This window comes from Vicugna pacos, chromosome 26, assembly GCF_048564905.1.
Source record: "Vicugna pacos chromosome 26, VicPac4, whole genome shotgun sequence".
Taxonomy (NCBI): Eukaryota; Metazoa; Chordata; class Mammalia; order Artiodactyla; family Camelidae; genus Vicugna; species Vicugna pacos.
In genome coordinates, this window is record NC_133012.1 from 5,741,040 (window position 1) to 5,754,805 (window position 13,766).

At 38.0% G+C, this 13,766-nt stretch overlaps 1 protein-coding gene across 5 annotated transcripts in view; it reads left to right on the forward strand.

Annotated features, from left to right (window-relative positions):
• Nucleotides 1–2,227: 2,227 nt before the first annotated feature.
• The window catches only part of NSD3 (nuclear receptor binding SET domain protein 3), a 92,583-nt gene continuing 81,044 nt past the window's right edge, over nucleotides 2,228–13,766 (forward strand). For 3 of the 5 annotated variants that reach the window (XM_006201120.4, XM_006201121.4, XM_006201122.4), the window contains exon 1: nucleotides 2,732–3,272. The gene's annotated coding sequence lies outside the window, so the exon portion shown is untranslated. Of the gene's footprint in view, nucleotides 2,358–2,731; nucleotides 3,273–13,766 lie in introns of those variants that run through there. The other 2 variants (XM_072950253.1, XM_006201123.3) reach the window with 2 other exon arrangements.

Below are 13,766 nucleotides of genomic sequence, written 5' to 3' on the forward strand. Positions count from 1 at the left end.
CCAGACCGCAAGGAATCTCCTTTACACGGAGAATACTTCTCTTAACAAGTGACTGACAGCAGACCTTACTCACCTGGGCTGCACATTTGTAAGAATGAAAGATGGCGGGTATTAAGTTTCAATTTTTAAAAAATGTAGACTGCTTTAATCCACAAAGCATTTTTCAGCAAATAACTAAATGGATCAACTATGTTAAATAGGAAAAAACTTTTCAGTTTGGCCACTAGAGGGCCCTTTGTGCATGTCTGATGCCCAACTTTCCACATAAAGGCTTCACTTCACATTGTATGTTTACTAGAATTAACAAAATCTACAAAGCTTTGCCTTCTTTATCTTTCCTTCCCTGAAAATTCCCGATGGTAAATTTTGAGCTTTAAACGGCTAGGTAGGTATAATTTTCATCTTAATTTCATAAATTAATCACTGCACTATCATGTACATGTACTTTTCTGGAAAAGATCATAAAAGATGCAAAAATATTCCTCTCAGTTCCCTGGGAGACATTTTATACCGAGAAATATTCTTATTCATGCATTGTATTCATTTATAACCAGGCACAGTGAAAATCATTAAGTATTCATAAACCAGATGAATGATTCCAAGTTCAGTATTTGAAAGATGAGCTAGATTTTCTACCATGGCCATATGTCAGCAATTGTATTTTTAAAAATTAAGGATTAAGAATCTTACTTATTGGAATCCATTGGTTCAAAGCAATTCCTGCTTTCTCCCATTTTCAGGCCTAGAGATTTTTTGACGCTCAGGATAAGTGATTTATCATGTCGTGATTTTTTTTGATATAATCTTCAAAAGAGAAAAAGAATTTTTTCCTCCCTAACCCTGGCCCTGAGAATTGTGTTAGACTGCTGTCTTAATGAACTGTTTGCTCATTTTCTGTGAAGAAGAGAAAGCATGTTCTGAACCCCATAAGATCTTAGATGCTAAAAATATGAATTATTATTTTTAATGGCCATTCCCCTAAGTACAGCTCCAAATGAAATATTATTAATAACATGTGTATGTTATGTAGGAAGAGGCTATGTATCTACTTCACATAACTTTCATTTTAAACTCTTGTCAGCATAGCTTTAGAAGCAGGTTAAAATAAAGTCTCTGGGAGTAATTTACCACATCCTCCTCAAGAAGAAAATCCAGGTGTCATTCCAAGGAAATGGCTTATCAACAACGCAAGGAGGATGCAGGAAGGTGGAAAAGAAGAATGGAGGTAGAAAAGATCATAGGAAAGAAAGAAAGAAAAAAAGATCAATTTAACCTCTTTTACCAGGAGATAGAGTTAAACTGTAATTAGCTCAGGTGGCCCCCATTGGAGACCTGTGTTCTAAAAAGACGTTTAAAACCAACACAATGTGCTTTTGTTGATTCCTTTAACTTTTGATACCACAAGCATAGGAACCACACAAGCATAGGTTTAGAAATAGTTAATGATTCTAGTAATGGGAACACAATTCTGAATATCATCCTTAATATTATTAACAGGGTTATGCTTTTTTTTAAAGAATGCATAATTAGTAATCATAAAAATAATTGATCTGTAGGAATCTTTTAATTTCCCTTTTTAGTGGTATTTAAAGATAAAGATAGCAGGAGTTGCCCGTAAGGGTACCAAATAGATGCAGCACCGTTACGTTGATGGAGAGTGTAACGTCTAGTGGTGATATGACTTTATTATTCTCAGAACGGAGTATTGGTTTCCTCATCTGATCGCTGCGTAGGTTTCCTGTGTACGTTCTATGTGTCTGTGCTGCAACGTCCTAAGTCATTATCACCAGGCCCCAGGAAATATCCCCCAATCGGCACACTCCTGCAAGGCTAGTTTCCTGTGTCACACACCTGGGACCTTCTATTGTTTCACACAAATTTCCTAGGATGGGGAGGGATGTGGGGTTGCAGAGAATTTTGACTGCCGCTTCCTCCTCTCATTCTTGCGCGAGTGAGCTCTGTCCAGGACAAACTCCTTCACGTTCCTCGAAGCGAAGGTCTGGCAGCGAGCAGCGGAGGCCCTGGCACGTGACGGTCCCGGAGCCCGCCAGGTCCCTCCGGGTCGGGGTGCGGGCGGCGCTGCCGGCCCCCCGTTACCCACAAGCCCCCGGGCCCGCAGGGCGAGCAGGCGGAAGGCGCGCGGGGCCCGGGGCCTGCCAGGGAGGCATCCGAGGAGCCTGCCATGGGAGACTGTCCCCCAAGGCTCCGGTCTGAAATCACTGCCGCGGCTTCCAGACCCAGAGCTGCGGGGAACAGGGAGCGCCCCCTCTGACAGCTGTCCGGCAGGAGACAGCCAGGGAGGCACAGAAACCGCGGTCCCCTTTCTCGGTCATCTTAACCAGGCGCCCGTCTGTAGGGTATGTCTAACGTCTAGGGATGGCATCGCAGTGTCACCCCGAGGAGTCCCATCTGGTGATTCACACGTGCTGTTGTTTCACCAGCATCAAGGAACATGCACCAGCACAATTTGACTTCACAGGCCCCACCTCTAACCTGCCTTCTAGTTTTGTTTTGTTTTTCACTCCCCTCCGCATCGTGCCTTCTTGTCTCCCTGCCTTTATCGCCTGCGGTCTCACTTCTCGTCTAGACTCTGGCCTGCCGCTCTCGTTTCTGGCTCTGCCCCCGCCCCTTCTCTCCGCTTGCTGATGAGCCTCTTCCTCCTTTCACTCCCTGCACCCCGAGCCCGGGACTGCATTTCCCGGCAGGCGCCGCGGCCAGCGACCAATGAGCGGCTGAGGATTTGGCGGCGGCTGCGGCGGCGTCCCGAGAGTCGAGGTTGGGGGGGCTTTGTGCGCAGCGGCGGCGGAGACGGCGGCGGCGGCGGGAGCGGGCGGCGGCGGCGGCCAGGACGGCGGTGGAGGCCGGGGGGGACTGTCCACTGGTCGCCGCGGAGAGGCGTGCGAGGCCGAGTCGAGTCCCGAGGACCCTGCTGCCCCGGCCCGGCCGCCAGCCCCAGGCTCGTCTCTGGCAGCTGCAGCTGCGCGGCGACCCCCATCCCTCCGGCTCCCCTGCCCACCCCGCCTCACAGCCTTCCTCCTCTCGCCGCGCGCCCGGCCCGGCCCGGCCGTGGCCCTCCTCGGTGCCGGCCGCCATGGCAGAGGCGTCCGGCGCGGGGGAAATTTAGCCCGGGGATTTCATGCGGCCTAGCTTGGTTCCGTCTCCTCCCCCCGCGGCCCCGGCGGCTGCCCGCACCCCAGCCCCGCTCCGGGCCTCCGTGTCTCTCCTGTGATCGTACTGACACGGCCGGGGGGTTAGAATGGAACAAACTGAAGGTAAAGTGAATGCATGTGAGTGTGTGTGTACTGGAAGGAAGGGCTGAGGAGGGGGCGATCGAGGAATGGGACCAGGGTAGGGAGAGAGACCTTAGCAGGGATGGGAGGGCTAGCGGGTGGCCTGAAAGGATTCGAGGAGCGTCTAGAAGGATGGGGCAAGGTGGGAGGTGTGGAGGGGATTAGGAGGTGGGGCAGGGGAGGTCGGATTGGGATGAGAGATGGAGTGGCGCTGAGCTGGGAATTGGGAGTAGAGGTGGGATGGGGGCGGGGATAAAGATGGAACGGGGGAGGGGCAGGGAGCGAGGAGAAGAGTTAGGTTTGGATATTAGAGACCTGGGCAGACTGACAAATAGGCAGGTTTGGGGGTGGAGTATGGGAACTAGAAGAGTCTGGAGGAAGGAGATAGAATTTGATGGAGAAATGGGGCCTCAAGGGAAGCACGAGGGAATGGAAGTGGGGAGGGGGGAAGGTGGATTAGGAAAAAGGGATGAGAAAGGACTGAGATAGGATGCAGGAGGGAGATAGGAAATAGACTCAGGAAACTGGAAGACCCAGGCTTGGGATAGGGAAGGAAATTAGCTGAATGTTGAGAAGGATGAGAACTGTGGACCAAGCGTCACAGAGTGGGAGGAAAAGAAGGGGAAGGGGAGTGTTAAAGTGTAAGGAAGGGAAAGCCTTTTGTCCCTATATTTGTGTGTATTCTATGCCTTTTCTTTCAAGACTAGAGAATAGAGAAGCTGGTGGTTATGATGTTGTGAAATGGGGAGGTGTGGGTTTTACTGCTTTGAGGGAGGAGGAGATGTGTTAGTGTAATGGTAGCAAGACAGGGAGAGACATGGCCATAATTTGATGGTTTTGGTGAGGGAGTGAAGACTATTCCGATTTAAAGGGGGCAGGGGCAGCCATGTTTGCTGCCAGGCACTGCAGTGTAAATAAATTCCTTTTTCTCTCCCGACATCAGTATGAATCTGGAAGGGGCCAGTTCAGATTGTTAAACCTCTTTCTTTCTTATTCATGAACTCTTCCCATACATCTTGGGGTCATTTAAAATTATTCATAACCACCGAAAAAGAGGTAGTAATGTTTTCCATCTTGTGTGTTTTGCTGCTTCCCCCCCTTCCCTCTTCCTTCTGGTTGCAAACAAGGCATGCTAATGAGCTGCAGAGTAAAATTTAACCCTTTTTATAAAGTTAAAACTGTATTTTTTTACTAGCTGAAGGAATCATTACTACTCGGTTGTTTCAAACGTGATCATGAAATGTCTTTTAAATGTTGAAAATGCATTTGTTTCAGAAGCCTCGGAAGCAGTCAACATGTTTTCTGCAATTCTTTAAGTAAACAAGGAAATTGCCTCGCTTATTTTACTTGGGTTTGTGCTCTTGGCAAAGCACTGTGTGGGGGAGAGAATGGGTAGGGAGATCTGCTGTGGTAGGTTACCTGCTTGCTCTATTTTGAATGTTGAAAAATTAAAAATGTGTCTTTTCAAATGGTGTTTGTGATAGCTCTTGCTTATGGGTGATGGGTGTGTTAAGAAGTGTTTCCTTTTTTTTTCTTTTTCTTTTTTTTCTTTTTCTTTTTTTTTTTTAAGAAACTCACCCATCCTTTCCCTTTGGTTTCATGTATCTAGCTCAATAGTCTCCAAATGTCAGTTCAGCACAGTGTAATGATCTATGAAGCAGGCATGCAGTGCTTGGAGCATCATTCAAGTGCCAGGTTTTTGTTTTTTTGTTCTTTTGGGGTTTTTTTTGGTGGGAACTTCAGGTCACTCTCAGGAAAGCTACAGTAACTCTTTAATATATTCAAATGTACCTACTTATGTGATTCGAAATAGTTACTGTTCTAAAGGTTTAAATACTAACAAACTTATGGTAGATAAATTAAGTAGAGCCTGTTTCATTTCCATATTGAAAAGGATTGTCTTGCGTGGCCTTTCGTTTTTGTTTTGTAATTGTAATAGGGGTAATCCAAACTTCAGTCCATCACATTGATACTGAAACTGTTTTCTAATACCAGGAAGGCCTGTTAAAATTGTAATGTGATGGACTCAAACCACTTATACTAAATATCATTTAATCTATCTTAACGCATCATCTTTTCAAGTTTTATATAGAATTTTGGGATATTCTTGGTCTGTTGGAAAAATAAAATTGAATATTGTTAGCATTCACCTTCTGAGAATACTTTTAGTATAGAGGCCAGACTTACAACTAGGAGTATTTTGACTTGATAATATTCAGCCTGAAGTTTTAAAAATCTTGTGAAGAAAATTTCCATTCAAAAAAGCCATTCAGGATGCTTTTTTGAGTTTATTTTTATGGGGATTTCATTTTTATAGCTCTCACTTGATTGACATGTTATTTGTAATTAATTTGTAAATGAACTGTCAGTGCCAGCCATTTTTAGGAAAATGAGAAATTGTTGTCTATTAAAATAAGAAAAAAACTCAGGTTGAAAACTTGAATTACTTTTTAAAAAGGGGCAGTATTCCTGTGTATTCAGCATTTTGTAAAGAGAAGGGTCCCCTGCCCAGCTGTCAAGAGTATTCTGGCTTCTTGGATAGGTATCCATATAATGAAGAAGGCTATTCTAGTTAGATGGTACTTAATTAAAACCCAGACGTTGCTCTGATTACCATATCCATCAGCTCACCTGCTACCTGTGATAGCTTTTTTTTTTTAACTTTAAGTTAATAGATGTGCTCTTTGTTATACTGATCAGATTGAGTTTTGAGTAAAGGAAATTGGTTGCCTTTGCGATTGGTTATCGGTGAATGAATCGTCAATGCTTTGAGTCAATTGTCTCAGTTTCTGGAGTTTATAATAATATTTATAATAATCATAGTAATAGCTGCTGATAGTTGTCCTTTTACAATGTGCTATGCTGAGTGTCTTATGTAATTTCCTTTTATACTGCCAACAATTGTGTGGGGTTAGTACTATTAACTCCTTTTCACAGATGGAGAAATTGAGGTTAAATAATTTATTAACATCATACAAATGGTAAATAGCAAAGCCAGTATGTGAACCCAAGTCTTTCCCAATTATAAAACCTGGATCAGCCGACCTTTTCTTTCGTTTCTTTTAAAAATTGGTAAAAATAATACATGTTCATTATTTAATTTCCCCCCAAATATTATAAAAAGCTATAAGAGTTTTTTTTAAAGTTAGTACACTATTCACCACTGATAACCATTTTGAAGATTCTTATGTGACCCCCTAGAAAGTTTTTGAACATATATATGTACATCTGTCTTAAAATACATACAAATTGGGTGATACTCTGCACTTTGCTTTCTTGTTTTAGTGGACTACCTGGGACATCCTTTAAATAACTACATACAGATCTACAGCTTTTTAAGGGTTGTATAGTATTCCATTGTTTGGAAGATTGATTAATAGTAACATTAAGTTGTTAACAGGTTTTTGCTATTATAAGTAATGTAGCCAGTGCTGAATTAGGTTCCTAACAGCCTACTTAAATAGAAGAAATGTAATCTAACTATTTTAGAAGAGGATTCGCTGCAGCCTAGAGAAGTTCAGTCCATGGCATTGGTGTAACCTAGCTCTTTATACTCCCATCACATTCCTTCATTATTGTGGAATTATATTGTCAGTGCTCAAGGGGAGGGGGACACTCAAGGCTCGCTTAGTATAATGGGTGCAAGAGGATTCAGGTACAAGGAGGCAAAGGCTCTTCTCTTTTCCATACTTTGTTCGCCATGTGGTTCATATAGCATATATGCAAAAGATTTTTACATGCATAAACGAATCTTGTCCAGGTACCTTGAAATTTACGTTTTGGGTAATGAAGTGGTTTTGGCAGTATTTTTCCTGTTTTAATAAAATCATCAATGAAATAAGGTAACGGTGAAATGAAAAAAATAAGAGGTCCATCCATCATGGTCCTGGAAAAGAACTTGGAAAGAAAAGTGAGACACTGGTAAGTTTTAAAAAATGAGCTAAAAATACCTAATTGAAAACAATTTTTAAAAAAAATCCTTAGGCACCACTGATTATTTTAATTTTTTTATTTTACTTTTTTACTATCAAGAAGATAATAACAATGGTACTTATTTATTGAGTTCTTTTAAAACAAAAAGTCTGTTTTATAGACACTTAAAAAATTAAAATCATTAAAACTTAAAAGTTTTAGAATTTGGTGTCTATCCATAAAATCTGCTTCTTGATGCAATGCTGTTTTCAATTTTACCAGAAGAGTCTAGTTTTTTTTTTGAAAGAGCAACTGATTTATTTCTTTGTTAATAAACAACATGTTCTGCCTTTGAGTTTTTAAATGAATGGTGAACTTCATTTCTGCAGGGTGATCTTGTAATAAATATTAATAAAGGTAAATCTGAGAAATTGATTATGCTGTGACTACCTAACACGTTTTTTCAGTGCTCAGAGGTTTTTTGTTTTGTTTTGAACTTTGTTTTTGTTTTGTTTTTTACTGCTGACCTTGAAAGTACTTTTAAACTTTCCTGTATTATGTCGTACCGGTCCAGGGTGAGATGAAAAGAAGGAAAAATCATATTTAAAATTTTGCAATTTGGCGAATGTTGGATTTTTGCTAGATGAATGTGTGTTGTTATTCCTGAAGTACATTTGCTTATTAACAAGATTTTGAATTTGAAAAGCTCTTTGGTAAATGATTCTTGATTTATGTTAAAATTGTGGATGTGGATCTGTGTCATCATTGACTGATCTAAATTGAGAATTCTTTTTTCTAATAGGTTCCCTTTTTTCATCCAGATTTAGGGCTGTATTGAGGAGAAAGTGAATAGGAAATTGAGGAAATTTATATACATATAGTTTCCATTTTAACTATATATATGAGTATTATTATCTAATAGTACTTGCACTTACATGACACCTTCTGAGACGTTTGATAGAATTCCCACACAATAACTTGATCTTTTTATGTGTGTATGTGAAGTTGCAAAGCACAAGAACCATTGAACTCAAATAAGTAGGTATTTTAAATTTAAGCAATATGTGGCTTCCTGGGATTTAAGTGGGCAAAACAAAATTTAGCTTATCAAGTTGATTTGAGATTCAGAATATTAAGAATCTCATCTGGAGGCTTGCCTAGTGGCGCTTTGGTCATAACCAAAGACAGTACTGTGTCTCGTGAGCCTTGTGCTATATACTTTTTTTTTAATTTGGAGGGGTTAATTAGGTTTATTTATTTATTTTAATGTGCCTGCTAAACACGGGCTCTGCCATGAGCTGTATACCCTCCCCCTTTCTTGTGTTATACTAACATCTCTCAGCTGTGGAGACTTAAGAAAGCTGTACATAGAAAACAAACAATAAAACCCTTAAAGTGCATTTTTAAAACTTTTAAGTTGTAAAACATGCATATAAAGAAAAGAGCATAAGACCTAAATATACAGTATAAACAAATAATTAGGAAGTGAACATCACGTAGTCACCACGCAGGTAATAAGCCCTTTAAGAAAGGCTACAGGGACAGCCTGATTGGTTTAACTGGTTATTGCCTTGGTAGTAGTTGGACTTCAGGGATAACAGCTGAAAAGTAAGCTGAAAAACTAATAACCGTGAGGGGTCTGCACATGTAAACTGAATCATCTGTTGTTATCCAAAGGGTTATCTAGACAATTAGACAGTTTTCCTAACATTTAGGGTAGTCACTTAGTGATTTGAAATCTTGGTGTTTTATTAATGAATGTGAAACAAAAAATAATGTTGAATCCTAAAGGATCATGCAATTTTATACCAAGTTGTTTATTCAGAGCTCATCTCTGTTGCCCTTTTTGGTAGGATTCAGTGACTATTGATTTTAGATCTGTGTGCAAACTCTTAACAGTGACTTTTGCTTGGAAAATGTCGGATTTGCCTATGTCAGTAATCTCCTAGCTTAAGTATCTTATTTACAAAAACTAGCTTGACTCTCTTGCTTTCACATTAAGGTAACCATTTTATAAAGTATTAACCTGAAGTCCAGCAGTGGCTGTCTATGTTGACTCTTCATCCTGGTGCCTCTTGATTCCTACCTTGTCTGCATCTTGGCTAGGTGAACCACATTTCTTGTTTAACTGGATAAGCCTACTTTAATGCGCTTCCCTGGCTTTCTAGAGTATTTTCTTATATGTATGGAAAGGTTGCATGTTGACTTTCAAGGATTTTGATAGCAGAAAAAGTGAATTTTTTTCCCCTCTGACGCTCTGATGAATACAAACTATTTGCATAAAACTCTGCAGTGTGAACTTTGAGGACATTTTGATAACGTATTTGCATACATAAATTAAAGCCTTTGTTTATTTTAATTTTGTTATTTTAAGCTGTGTTTTTCATGATCTCTGCAGGATCCAAATACATTAGAATATACTATGTCATGTTTGATTGTAGTGAGAAACCATGTCATACTTTGCTGTATCCTAGAATTCCTATAGAATGCTGTTCTTTTTTATTCTAGGTGAAGGTTAAATATATCCCTTGCTAATTGTTATTTCCTGCAAGGATGAGAAATTATTTTAAATCTTGAAATGAACATATATGTTGAGTTTTCCTAGATGTGGAAGCAAACATGATTTGATATAGTTATTTCAACCTAAATTAGGTAACTTGGCTTTGTGTATAGAGTTAATATACTTACGGTCATCTCATGCTTTCTGTATTGTTATCACCTGTACAATTAAGCCTTGGTCATCAGAATTTATTTTAATGGGTGATAGAATTAGGGTATTGAGGTTAAGATATTACACACATCTGCATACGTCTACGTACACAGTACTCCTAAGAAATGCTGATAGCCCTATTAGTTTTTATTTTTTAATGGGAAATTTGTGCTTTCCTAAGTGGCTACTAGTTTAAAAATAACATTATGTTCAAGTTATGAAAGGGTTGTTTATTGTAGAGAAATTGAAACCAGTAAGATGTAAAGAAGATTAAAATCACCTGAAATCCTACCGATTGGCAGTTACCACAATTAACATATTGTTCTGTATCCTTCCAGTGTTTTTCTCACACATTTGTGTATTTCTTTTTATAAATTGAAATTGTACATAATATTATTTTGTAACCTGCTTTATAGTGAAATAAATTTTTTGAGCAATGTGATTTTAAAAATCAACATGTAATTTCATTGTATAGGTGTGCCATATCCATTTACCATTATATTATTGATGGTATTTTAGGCAGCTTGCAATTTTTAGATGTTATAACTTGATGAACATTATTTCATATTAAAAAATTGTATGACTGTGATAATTTCATTACAATAAATTCCTAGAAGTAGAATAACGAAAGCTTTTGACACGTATTCCGAATTTGCTGTCCAGAAAGTTTTTCTTAATAATAGTTTTGTTGAGAAATAATTTACATACCATACAATTCGCCCCTTTAAAATGTATAATGCAGTGGTTTTTAGTATATTCATAGAATTATGTAATCATCACCACAGTTGATTTTAGAACATTTCCAGAAAGGTTTGAACCAATTTAAACTCCTAGCAATATCAGAAAGGCTTTGTTTTTAAAAATTGCATTTATTTGTGTTTTTTAATATGCAATACAAGAATACAAGAACACTACATTTATTGAGCTTTTTTACTGAGATATAATTGATACTTTTTATCAATTAATGGAGTTTATTGAGATATAATTGATACTTTTTATCAATTAATGGAGTGAGATTTTAAAAGTAATCAATAAAAACAATATTCCTGTGTTAAGAAAACCTGACATAAAGTTTAAGCTTATGAAACAAAGTAGGTGGTAGATTTTTTCAATTATAAAATCATTTTCCTGTTCAGTCAAGATTCCTTTACTTGAGAGTGTTGTATGTGGTTTAAAATATTTCTTTTCATTCAAATTTCACTTAGAAACACCTTACTTTAGAAAATGTCTATAGAATGTGTGCTATACCTGTATAATTAACTATGGCAAACTTACCAATTTACTTAAAAATTAACTATAGCAAACTAAAGTATGGCTTTCTCTTTATTAAGAGAGGTTTGCTTTGCTCTAACTGAACTTCACCCTGAAAGTTGTTCTTATTGTTCTGTTTGCTTTAAGCCATTTAACAGAACTTTTTTTTTTTTTTTTTTAAATAAACTCAGCAGGCAGTGGCTGTAGGGCAAGAGTCAGGGAGACCTGAGTTCCTGTCCCCACTGCACCTCCTACCACTGAGGCTCAGTGTTCCTATCTCTGAAGTGGAGATGAAAATGACTACTTCTGGGGATTCTAGGAATCCAAATTCGACGTACTGTAGCGAGCCTAGAACTGGACCAGACACATTGCTGATGATAAATGACTTCTTCAGTATGAGAAAAATAACATATGCAAAGTGAGCTAGTTTCTGGTTGAATGCTTTGTAGATAAAGAAATGAACTCAGTTGTCCTAAACTCACTTTTGTAAAAGGTAAAAGTTAAATGTTAATTAGTGCTTGAGCAGAGTCTTTGCATGGGTTGTATGGGTGTTTCTCAGCTGGTACAGAGACTTCATGCTGGTACAAGTATAAACATGAAGTTAACTTTCCAGTCCAAATTTACCTCCACTGTCGTTATTACAACAGCATGATGGCTGTGGCTTTCACCATTGCTAATCAGTGTTCTGATTAAGCAAATCGGTGATAAAATTTGAATATATGGTATGAAGTTCTTTGTGTTCTTATTTTTATTGCTTATTTTTAAAATGAAATGTTGAATACAGTTGAACCTAAAGTAATAAAGTGATAAACCTGATGAATAACAACAACAAAAAATCTGATCTTTATAGGAAAGATAAACTTGGTAGTTGTCTTTTTTATTTTTTAAGAGATTTATTTTTTGTATTTTTGTTTTGTTTTTGTGAGAGAGGTTATTAGGTTTATTTATTTTTTAATGGAGTTACTGGGAATTGAACCCAGGACTTCATGCATGCTAAGCAAACACTCTACCAATTGAGCTATACCCTCCCCCCAGTAATTATCTTTTTTAGATGTTATGATAAATTGCTTAGTACTTTTAAAACTACGTATCATTTCTGTGATACAGTGTCTTTTTGCCTTGCTATGGTAAAAGAAAGTAAATTCTGAGCAATCTCAAACCATTTTACTATAATTTAAAAATTCGTTAGGGAAAGAGGTAGGAAAATATGCGGATGAACTTGTTGGTTTGCTAGATTTCATAGTGAATGGAACAAGATGACTGATACAAGTTAGTGTGTCAGAATTTTCAGTGTGAACCAGTACCCTTGATGTAGGGGACTGGAAAATAATTTAATGTAAATTTTCTTCCAGTGGTAATACCACGTCTGTTACTGCTGGGTGTGGTCAAGAACAAAGTGAAAATGTTGAGGTTAAACCAAATAGATAAGGGAAATTGGGTGTATTGGGTACAAGACAGTTCAATAGTAATGTGGTTTAGTCAGGAAAAAATAAGAACTACAAAGCAACCTAAAATGTTGTGTAATTTAATGGAATCATAGTCAAGTGAAATTGTGTGACTGTATTTAGTGGCAGGGTTCCTGGTTAAATGAATTGATAAACAGTTTTTTTGTTTGTTTGCTTTGGTATTTCATTAGCTAATTGTGTTTCACGTTCCCACAGGTCACTCCCTAATACAGGATATTTTAATGTCCCTTGACCATCATCTTTCTCTTAGCACATTTTTCATGGAAAATTATTAAGTGAGAATTTCAGAATTTATTGGGGTGGTAACATTAGAGTTAAACAGATTGTAGAGTAGTACAGTTTTGTTTTAAAAATTAGTGTTGCTCTATTATTAATAGTCTAAATTCAGAAAAATAAAAAAAAAACTAAAAACGTGTCACTTGGTTAACCACCTTGATTACTTATGTAGAGAATTTTGTAGAAAGAAATATGGTGGTCATGAATCATTTTACCCCCTAAAGTATTTATCTAAATAGATATTTGTTGTGAATTTCACAGAATTGTTACAAAATGAATGTCTTTAAATAATGTTAACGTGGTAGGTAAGACTTTAAAGTTAATTTTTTAATCACATATGTTCTTGTCAGAATGCAAATCCAAAGCATACGTTTATGTATTGATAACTAAGAGGAATCACATCTCATGGTCCCATTGTTTGGGGTCATTTCAGGTGACTTGGATTACCTGATTTAACCTTTGTTATGGGCTATAAACAGAAGTCCAAATATGTTGTATCTCTTCAAAATTCATGCAGCTAAGCTAGAGGTATAATCGAAACTAAAATTCAAGTCTCATGACTACAAAGCCAGTGTCAAAAAACATTTTTGCTTCTCCTTGGTTTGTTCTTATTCTGGCCTACAGGTCTGATTGCTGAATTTCCTCTTGCATGGTTTCTATCTAGTTTTTCAGTACTGGTCACCAATTTCTTTAAAAAGTTCGTGATTAGCCTTATTTTTATAAGCTTTTTAAAGATGATTTTGTTTAGGTTAAATTTGAAAAATGGTTTACATCAGCACTGACTGAATAGAGTTTTCTGCAGTGATGGAAATACTCTGTCTCTGCTGTCCCATATGGTAGCCACTTGCCACATGTCGATTT